The sequence below is a fragment of the Mus pahari genome, chromosome 17 (assembly GCF_900095145.1).
Source record: "Mus pahari chromosome 17, PAHARI_EIJ_v1.1, whole genome shotgun sequence".
NCBI lineage: Eukaryota > Metazoa > Chordata > Mammalia > Rodentia > Muridae > Mus > Mus pahari.
The window spans coordinates 48,026,842-48,036,390 of record NC_034606.1 but is presented as its reverse complement, the minus strand read 5'-3'; the positions used below and the strand labels follow the sequence as shown (position 1 = coordinate 48,036,390).

Below are 9,549 nucleotides of genomic sequence, written 5' to 3'. Positions count from 1 at the left end.
ACAGACAGACAGACACACATACACACACACACAGACACAGACACACACATACACACACACACAGAGACAGACAGACAGACACAGAGAGAGAGAGACAGACAGACAGACAGACAGACAGACAGACAGCCAACAGCCTCTCCTGACCTGTCTTTTGAGCTTCACATGGTCAAAAGCCACAGGGGTCCTCCTGGGGGCTCCCTCTTTAACTTCACAGTGCACTAACTTATGGGGCAGAGAATCACTCCCTCTGGATTCTAGAAAGGATGTGTGAAGGTGCAGGCTGGTCGTGCTGAGGCTCTGGACAGCTGTTCTACAAGGGCAGAAAGGGAAAGGGTCTGGGCACCTTGTGTGAAGGTTTGGTGCAGGTGTGGAGTGGGCCGTGTATGAGTGTCCGGCAGGCCGCAAAACCAGCTGGTGTATCCGTGGAGGAAGGGTTGTGTGCCCAAGTACAGTGTCTGGCCTTTGTTGTTAGGGCCATGGAGGACCGTGTAAGGAGCATAAACGAGAAAAGGCAAGTATGTGAAGTGTGGGGTTGGACAGTCAGTGAGGAAGCCTTGGCCTTGGCCAGGTGACAGAGGAGATCCAACTTCCTGTGATAAGGTGCCACAGGGTGTGGCGCTAGGAAGTATCGTGGGGGCCAGTGGGTAGATCTGCTAAGTGGATCTAGGACTGCTTGTGGAGTGCCTGTCAGCTACCTCAGTTGGATTCTCATTGGAAATGTCCCCCTCCTCCTCCTGGGTTCATTCTCCCTCGCACTGCTGTCATTCCCACAATGGCTCGGTGTTAGCTCTGGTTCCTTTCCAGTTTGTAGCTCTTCTTTACCTGTGTGGCCTTTATGCGAGGTTGGACGGACTCTTCCCGCCTGGGCCAGGGCCAATGGCTTCCGCTGACCTGCCTCTCAGCTTCACGCTGTGTCTCAGGGCTTCCCCCTCTTCATTCTCACAGTGCACTGACTGATGGAACAGAGGTTCTCTTCCACTCTCACCAGCATCCTTGCTTTGTGCTGTGATAGAGGTACCCTGAGCACACATCATGTGCTGTATGGAAAGGAAGAATCAGCCAGGGGCGAGGACCAGACAAGGCCTCTCTGGGGACCAGGAGCAGCCAAACCCGAGGCAGGGACAGATCAGGCCCATTGAAGAAATCATGTCAAGCCTCGCAAGTCTAAGGGACTGGTGTCTGGTAGCTGCTGTTTCATTGCTATAGGATGGTGGCTTGAAGGGGCAGTGGCTGAGCCTGACCAGGTCACAGAACTGGATCACGGGGACCTATGGGAGTAAAACTGAAGTGCAAGGACCCCATCTTTGAAAGACCTTCACTGAAATGTAATCTACACACTGTAACATTTTTTTCTATAACTAGTAACTTTGTATATATTTACTCATACTGTTACTGTGATGTTACTTTCTTTGACAGTTACATACACAGGCTGGTCTTGAGTTTAAAATGCTGGCCTCAGTCTCTCAAGTGCTGGGATTACAGATGTGGGTGCCAACACTTCTGGCTCCACATCGTTAAAGTGTGCCTGTGTGTGTGTGTGTGTGTGTGCGCGATTTACTGGCTTTTAATATATTTCCAGATGTGTGTCACCAGCAGTTTTGTTTACTTCCAGAATATTTTAATCATCCTGAGAAACCCTGAACCGTTAACAATCATTCCTTCTTTTCCTAGCTCCTGGCCTGTCTACCACCAATCTACTTTCTTTCTCTATGCTTTTGACAGTCTTGAATGCTTAAAATAAAAAAAAAAATTTAAACATTAAAATAAAAGAAAAATAGAAGCAGACAATCTGGATCCTCTTGCATAGCGTGCTTTCCAGGTTCATCCAGGTGATAGCAGGCACTGGTACTTGGTGCTTTTTCACAGCTGAGTAATAGTCCAAGGAACACACTTACCACGGTTGGTCTAGGAGTGAACACCTGAACTCTCTGTCTTTTCAGTGCTGTGAATGATGCAGCACAAAAATCTAACGGGGAAACTTGTCCTCTCCCGGCCTCCATCCCTCCTCTCCCTCCTCTCCCTCCTCTCCCTCTTCTCCCTCCTCTCCCTCCTCTCCCTCCTCTCCCTCCTCTCCCTCCTCTCCCTCCTCTCCCTCCTCTCCCTCCTCTCTTCCCTCCCTTCCTTTCTGACTTTGTGTGTGTGAACACAAGTGGAGGCCAGAGGTTGGCATCAAGTATCTTCCTCAATAGCACTCCACCTTTTTAAAAAGGAAAACACTGTATATGTGTGTGTGTGTGTGTGTGTGTGTGTGTGTGTGTGTGTGCAGGTACATGCAGGCCGGGGCACACATGCAAAGCATGGAGGGGGATCTTGATCATTGGTCTTCACCTCTCACATTACAAGACAGGCTTTCTTGTGGTTGGCCACTGTGGAGGCCAGGCTACCTGGCCTGTTAGCTTCCGGGAGTCCTCCTGCCTCCACTTCCCATCTCATCAGAGAAGGGCAGGGATTTCAGGTGCATGCTCTTGTGGCTGGCTGCACTGGGGCTTTGAATTCAGGTCAGCATGCTTATGGGGCCAGGGCTTTACCTAACACTCTGCTATCTCTCCATGGGATCTCCCTGTGTAGCCCTGGCTGGCTTCAACACCTGATCCTGAGTGCTGGGATTACAAGGGTGTGCCACCATGCCTGGCTGTGCTTTGACTTATTTTGGGTGTGTATGATTAGGAGCAGAGTTGTTAGGTGACGTAGTATCCTGTTCTTGGTGGCGGCGCTATTCTTCACTTTCAGCAGCAATGCACAAAGATTCTAGTTTCTCCACGTGCCCACCAGTACTTACTGTTTTCCATCTTCCTTAGTAACAGCCATCCCGATGGGTTTGGAAAGTTTCTTTGTATTTTGGCCAAATTGGCTATTTGTATATCTTCTTTTTTTAAAATTAGGGTGTTATTAGACCAGGTTGTCCTCCAATTTGCTATGTAGCTAAGGATGACCTTGAATGTTTTGTTTAAAAATTGTTATTCTTTATTTTTGTACCTGTGTGTGTCTGTCTGTCTGTCTCTCTCTCTTTGTGTGTGTGTGTGTGTGTGTGTGCGCGCGTGCGCGCGTGTGCACGCGCACTGTAATGCCTGTGGAGAGCAGAGGACAACTTGAGCTTGCTGAGCTTGCAAGAATTTGGTTCTCATCTTCTGCCATGTCTGTCCAGGGGCTTGAACCCACGTTCTCGGGCTTGTTGGCAAGCACCTTATGCAAAGAACCACCTCACTGTGACCTTGAACTTTCCATCCCCCTGCCTCTAACTCCTGAGTGCCCGGAATACAAGAGTGCACCACACCACTGAGGACCCCACGGGGGTGGGGGGTGGGGGGTGGGGGTTGTACGTCTTAGGCCGGCACTCTGCCTTCTGACTTACATCGCCAACACCTATTTGTATGTCTCCTTTGGAGAAATACCTGTACAAACTCTTGGCTCATTGTTAAATTGGGCGGCTCATCCTTTTACAAGAGCTGTAGGGATTTTGTATATTTGTGTATTTCTGGATACAAGTCCTCACTAGGGGAAAGGAGCTGAGATGCCAGGCCATCGGAGCCAGTTCCAGAGCCTGTGGGGTGTGGACTCAGAGGTCTTTTCTGGGACTATGAACAACTGCCCCACCCCACAAAGCTCTATCTCTAGCTTGCCTGCTTCCTCCTCAGATATCTCCTGGCCAAGACTTCCAGGGCTACAGTGTCCAGCCCTGTCCCTGCCGCTCTCCCAGGCCTGTGAAGGCTGGGCATAGGAGAAACTGCTTCCTTTCAAGAGGCCTCAGAGCCGATGCCACCTGCTCCCTGACTGCTGTGACACACCACAGCCACCACTCTGTTAGATCAACTGCCTCCCCCACAGCCCAGAGGCCAAGGCCAAGGCCTCCCAGGAGGTGGCCACCAAGAGGAGAGGCCCAGGAAGGAAGCCTGCCAGGGCAACGGCAGCCAGCGGGTGGGTCGGGCCCTCCCTCTCCTTGCTTAGTTAAACTTTCCTGAACTTTCCACAGTTTGTAAGCTGAGCTTCTCTAACTTTGAGAACCCAGGGAAATGTAAGAAAACAAAACCCCAGACCACAGCCACTGGCTGATTCTTCTCAGGCATTTGGGAGAATTTTTTTTTTCCCCTTCTCTGTGGTTACTCAGGGCTAGGAGCCCATTCGTAAACACAGGGCCTTACTGCCTCTTTCTTGTGGGTTGTCATCAGTTTGGGCTGACTGTCCCCATGCATCCTGGCTGTGGTTCTGTGGCTCATCAGGAGGTACCCTTTCTGGTGTTGTCTGGGTCACCTGACTGCAGGAGGACACAGCTGCTGCCCTCTAGGCACAAGGAACTGAGTGGAAAGGGGACTTGATTTGAGCAGAGGCTCAGGTGCAGCTAGGGGTTCAAGGAGCCACGTCTGGATTTTGGGGTGGGGGTCCACATATAGAGAACTCTGAATTGTCTTTTGAGAAAGGTTAGGAGTCTTAACAGGGCAGCAGGACGGTCCCAGACAGAACAGCATGGAAAAGAGCTCCTGTCACTGGAGAGATCTGCTAAGGGGACCCTTCAGCCAGCCATAGAGTCACACTGAGAACAGCTATCTAGGGGTGGAAAAAGCAAGTGAGAAAAGAGCCAGCTAAGGCCAGCTAACTCTGACTGCCCAACAGAACAATTTTTATGGCTCTGCTACATTTCCCCAACGATGCTCACAAGAGCTAAGCCTCCATCCAGGTCTCCTGTCGTGTTTCTTGGCCCCTCGGCCCACCAGCCTCTGTCCTCCAGATCCTGTGGCTGCTGGCCCCTCTCCCAAGAGAGCTTCTGGGTTGAGACAGCACATTCTGCTTTTGTAGGATTGGGCCTCGGGCGGGCTTGCTCCTCTCTCCCGCAGCGCCCCAGCTGGGCCTGCCACCCGCCACCTGCCACCCGCCCACGTGGATCCCCCCTCTGCCCCTGCTGGCGCCGAGAAGGCTTTGGCAGACTCTGGGCCCTGAGGCCTCTCTGCTCAGTGATTACGCGGCAGCCGGTGGGCTCCGGAGCCAGAGCGAGAGATTTATTGTGGTTTTTAGGGGGCGTTTAGGAGCCGACGTGATAATGTCTGTGAACGCACTTTGTAAACTGTAGCGGGGGAGTGCCATGCGCACGCGAGGGGCGGGGAGCTCAGCCCCCACATGACATCCTGGGGCTTAGCTGAGAAACCCCTCCCTCCAGTTTAGAGGGTGGGTGGGCTGGAGAAGTCCTACTAGGCTCTAGAAGGGGGAATTCTAGGTTACATCCCAGGGAGCATTAGGCTCGCAGGAGCCTCTCTGTGTCACCCAACAGCAAAAGAATGAGCACTGAGCCAGAAAACTGCCCAAGTTCTCCCCGCTGGTCCAAGAAGCCCCGTTGCTCTGAGGAGTAGCTTCCTGACTACTGAGTGGGAGGGAAGCCCCTGAGGTACCCTTCCTCAGTTCTGCTGCTGCAGGGTGGGGGTTGGGATTGGGTTAACAGCCCAAGTGGGCTGTCTCCTAGGAGGGGGAGCTGCACACAGGCATTGGAGCATCGCCTTTCCACCCTGAGCACTTAATGTCACCACCTGAGGATTGTTTTAAGAGTTACTCGTTTTTATTGTGTGTGCGTGTACGGCATGCACGAGGCACGATTGCCTGAAGTGTGTGTATGAGCATGAAGTGGGTGTAGGTGCCCCTGAGGCCACAGAAGGTGTCAGATGCCCCGGAACTGCATTTATAGGTAGTTGTGAACCGCCCAGTCCCAGGAACTGAATCTTGGTCACATACAAGAGCACCATGCTCTTACTCTCCAAGCCATCTTTCCAGGCCTTATCTGGAGATTCTTATTCCATTGTGAATAATCACTGAACACCTACTATGTGCTTGGCACTGTTCTGCACACTGTGGGGGTACAGTTAGTATAGCAGGAATCAAGATATACTGAAGTAAGACATAGTGGCCTACCTCTGTAATTCCAGCACTTGGGAGGCAGAGGCAGGAGGATGAAGAGTTCAAAGTCATCTTTGGCAACAGAGCAAGTTCAAAGCCAACTCAGGAGTCATGAGACCCTGTGTCAAATGAACCCCAAACAACAAAAAGAGGGGTATACCTGAACCCTTATGCTCCTGGATTTGGGGGGAAGAAGGGTGGAAGCAGATGATACACAGTTCAATAATGAATGCTATAAGTAACGATTGTTATTTTAGAGACAGTAAAATGGGCTGGAGAGATGACTCAGCAGTTAAAAGCTTGGAATGCTCTTCCAGAGGTCCTGAGTTCAATTCCCAGCAACCACATAGCAGCTGTAACTCCAGTTCCAGAGAACCTGGCTCACTCACACAGACATGCAGGCAGACCAATGCACATAAACATAGATAAATCTGTAAAACTGGAGAATTGGGGACAATGAGCCCAGAGAGTTCAGGAGAACCCAGCGAGGTCAGGTGAGCCCTCTGTGGAGTTTCTGCTTTCCTCTCTCCAGGTGGGACTCCTTCCATGGTCTCCAGAACCATCCCGAGTCATTGGGGGGCCAGCTATTTCCCAATTATCAGCTAATACCTACTACCAACATCTGCAGCCTAGACAGCCTTGGGGGGGGAGGGGCTCCCAGATATACACTTAGGAGCTGTCCAGGCGGTTTAAGACTGGATAAGGGAGACCTGTCTGCAGCAGCTCCAGTATTCAAGTACCTATCTCCCCTTCAATATAGACCAGGCCTTAGCCATAACACCTACAGTGTCCAAAAGGTCCTACACCTACAGTGTCCTCAGAGCAGGACACAGTAAAGTCCAGGAGTTGAGCCTGATCTATATTGAAGGAGAGATGGGCACTTGAATACTAGAGTGGCTGATAGCCAGCCACTGCGCATGCGGCTGTGCTCCCGTGTTTGAGCTGAAGACACCGCAACCTGCAAGTGTGGGATTTGAACATAGGCCTGTTCATTATATTCTAATTTCCAAGCAAAGCCTCATGGTCTCCTGGGGACAGTTAGAAAGTCTCATTGAAGTTGAGGCTGAGTAACAGCAGGCAAAGGAATGCCCGTGGGTGTTACTATCGCTTGGTGCTATTCTAAACACAGGCCCTGAGTTACCTGAATGAGTTAATCTCTACACTACCTGGTAAGGTGGGGAGTGTCACCAATAACCTCATTTGCAGACAGACAGAATCATTGAGGCCCAATAAGGACCAATGACTTATCCAAGGCCACACTGATTGGTGCAGTGGAGGCTGGAGTGGGAACCCTTGTTGGACCGTGCTGCTGCTGCTGCTGCTGCTGCTGCTGCTGCTGCTGTTCCTCCTCCTCCTCCTCCTCCTCCTTCTCCTCCTCCTCCTCCTCCTCCTCCTCCTCCTTTTTTTTCTCTCTGTGTAGCCCTGGCTGTCCTGGAACTCAGTCTCTAGACCTGGCTGGCCTTGAACTCAGAAATCCGCCTGCCTCTGCCTCCCGAGTGCTGGGATTAAAGGCGTGTGCCACCACTGCCCAGCTGGACCATGCTTTTAACTGTTCCCTTTGCCAAGTCTGGAGCTTTACCCAGTTGTGCTGAGGGCTCTCCATGCATTGTCCCATGACAGGCTCATTACAATCACTTAAGTAAATTGGGCTTATGATTGGCATCTACACATTCTAAGAGGGAAAGCAACTGAGACCCTGAACCAGTCAGTCACATCTGGGAGGTTGGGAAATCAGTGTGTAAATCCAGGGTGGCCCATCTCTGAGCCTGGGCATTTCTCCCCCTCCCTGGCAGCCTGCTGTCTTGCTTGATGCTCCTAAAGCCCACAGGAGCATCTCTCTCTCTCTCTCTCTCTCTCTCTCTCTCTCTCTCTCTCTCTCTCTCTCTCTCTCTGAGAGGCTGCTCCCCAGGCAGTGCTCACAGTGATGCTCCAGTAGACGGTTTGTGAGCTGTGCCAGACTGCTGGCTGTTGAGCCAGGCTTGCTTCCTGGTCCCTTCATGGAGGAAGGCACCCACAGAGCTGTTGGTTGTGTCCAGGGGTTAGTTGAGGAGGTTAGGACAGCATCTTGAACATTTGCCTGGGTTGGGCATGTTTCCACGAGGAAGACCTGTCTGGGTACCAATCTGTCCTCCATCACAGACAGCCCCAACCTCATAGATGTGGTTCTAGATCCAGCCCTCAGGGGATCTCGCTTCCTTTGTTGGTTGAATACTCTGTGTGTGTGTGTGTGTGTGTGTGTGTGTGTGTGTGCAGGGGTGAGGGGGACGGGGGAGGAATGCTGGCTCCTGACATAGTATTCTACAAGCCTTGTGATCTTCAGAGTATTCTGTCTTACCTGTTTTATTTCTGCAAAATGAGACCCTTGTGGTGGTGGGTTTGTTGACATATTTTTTTGAAAACCTTTCTCTGGTGACTGGAAGGGGGCAGGTTCTTGGTAGGCTCCTTGCTACTCCTCCTCCGCTCAGAAGTGGCAGAATAAAGGAAACTAAGACACCTGCCTAGGGGACTCTACAGGTCAGCACTGGTCTGGATCTATGTGCTCCTGCTGCTAAGGTTTTCTCCAGAGACATCAGCTAGTGCTGCGCTCAGATCCTGTGATCCTGAGGCCTGGAAGTGCTCTCCTACGGGCTGGGGTGGCGCAGCTGGGCCTCTCCAGATGGTCCTGGCCATTCTCCAGGTGCAGTGTATCTTCTGAGAGGGTCTGAGCACCAGTCTGAAGGCAGCAACAGTAGAGCCCCCAGAAGCACTGGCATTGGATTAAGGTAGAGAAAAAAAATGAAGCGTGGAAATCATTAGCTTTCTTGGTTGGCGAGAGCTGCCCCGAACGAACATTTGGGGCTTTAAAAATGAACATCAGTTGCAGGGACCGGTGCCCTGGGCCCACCACGGCCCAGGCAGCCTCCTGGAATCCCGATCCAGGCCATTCTCAGGTTGCGGCTCAGCCAACACTTACTGAGTGCCTACTGTGGGCTAGGCCTAGAGCCAGGATGGAGGTAGAATCCAGCCAGAGACCAGCAGCCCTGTTGGTAACAGGCAGCCACAGAGACAGGGATGCCAGCCTGTGAGGAGGCAGGCAGGCAGGGCAGGCACTGCCATCCCCTGGGGGCTGTGGGCACTGGGAGGGCCTGTCAGCAGTATGGAGTCTTTATAGAAGGCCTTAAGAGGGATGGGCATCCTACAGGGAGGGTCTGCATGGGCTCTGGGATTTGCAGGTTGACTGGAGTGCTTGGCCAAGGAACCGGCAGGTGGGCCTAGTGGGGACTGAGGACAGCTGCAGGCTAGTGTCTGTCCAGACCTCTGCCAAGAGACACTGCAAGATGGAGAGGCATCTGCTCCGGGCTTCTCTTTTCTAAACTGCGTAGATATGTGGATTTTTATGAGAAAAGCTCCCATTTTTAAATGATGGGAATTAATTCTAATTAAAAAAAGAAACAACAACAACAACAACAACAAAAAAGCAACAACCACCGCGTCAAACCAAGCATGGCTTCAGGCCTGGATTTGGTGCGTGGGCCAAGAGTTTCTCTGCTCTTTGGTTGCGGTGGTGATGGGGGTACCGGGTGGAGCTGCCCGGTAGAAGGTGGGGCACTGCAGGGGGGCGGGTCCCCCCTCCAGCGGCGCCGGCGCGCAGGGGGCTGGGCGCGGGTGGGCGGGGGTGGAGCGCCCCCCCCC

General features: G+C 52.2%; 1 protein-coding gene across 1 annotated transcript in view; it reads left to right on the top strand.

The window, feature by feature from the left end:
* Positions 1-9,549, top strand: part of Tcf20 (transcription factor 20) — a 171,502-nt gene that overhangs the window by 14,698 nt on the left and 147,255 nt on the right. The window lies entirely within an intron of this gene.